The sequence below is a fragment of the Octodon degus genome, unplaced genomic scaffold (genome assembly GCF_000260255.1).
Source record: "Octodon degus isolate 3935 unplaced genomic scaffold, OctDeg1.0 scaffold00012, whole genome shotgun sequence".
In the NCBI taxonomy this organism is placed as follows: domain Eukaryota; kingdom Metazoa; phylum Chordata; class Mammalia; order Rodentia; family Octodontidae; genus Octodon; species Octodon degus.
In genome coordinates, this window is record NW_004524588.1 from 1,066,643 (window position 1) to 1,067,795 (window position 1,153).

The following is a 1,153-nucleotide window of genomic DNA, read 5'->3' on the forward strand; positions in this document are numbered from 1 at the left end:
AACAATATGCTGTATACAAGAAACACATTTAACTCATAAAGACATTCATAGGCTGAAAGTCAAAGGATAGAATAAAATACTACATGCCCCAGCACCTCAGAAAAAAGCAGGGGTAGCAATTCTGTTCTCAGACAGTCTCAACTTCAAACCAACAATGATCAAGCAAAATAAAGAAGGCCACTATATACTGGTCAGGGGAGAAATTCAAGAGGAAGAGTTAAGATTCATAAATATGTATGCACCAAACACAGGAGCACCCAACTATATAAAGTAAATCTTAATGGGCATTACTCTCACAGAATAGAAGACATAGGAGAAATGGACAGATTCCTAGAAAGGTAAAAATGACCACAACTGAATCGACAAGAGATAACCACTCTCAATAGCCCAATAACAGTCAATGAAATATGAAATGTAATTAAAAACCTACTAACAAAGAAAAGGCCAGGTCCAGATGGACTCACACCTGAATGCTACAAGACATTTACAGAAGATGTGGTCCCTATACACCTCAAACTATTCCATGAAATTGAAAAGGAAACAATCCTCCAAAAACCATTCCTGGAGGCAAGTTTTAAACTGATACCTAAACCAGGGAAAGATGCAATTAAGAAAGAGAACTACACGGCTATCTCCCTCATGAACATAGATGCCAAAATCCTCAATAAAATCCTAGCAAATAGAATACAGCAAATCACCAAGAAGATCATACACCATGACCAGGTAGGATTCAACCCAGGGATGCAAGGATGGTTCAAGATTCAAAACTCTATCAATGTAATATACTATATAAATAGAGCAAAAACTAAAAACCACATGATCATCTCCATTGATGCAGAAAAGGTTTTTGACAAATCCAACACTCATTCATGTTTAAAGTCCTACAGAAAATTGGAATATATGGCCTCTACTTCAATCTGGTAAAAGCCATTTATGTAAACCCAGGAGCGAACATAATCATACATGGGGAAAAACTGAAATCTTTTCCTCTTAGAACGGGTATAAGACAAGGATGTCCTCTATCACCATTCCTATTCAATATGGTACTGGAATCATTAGCTACTGCCATTAGACAAGAGAAAGAAATAAAAGGAATAAGAATAGGCAAAGAAGAAGTTAAATTATCTTTATTTGCGGATGACATGATACTTTA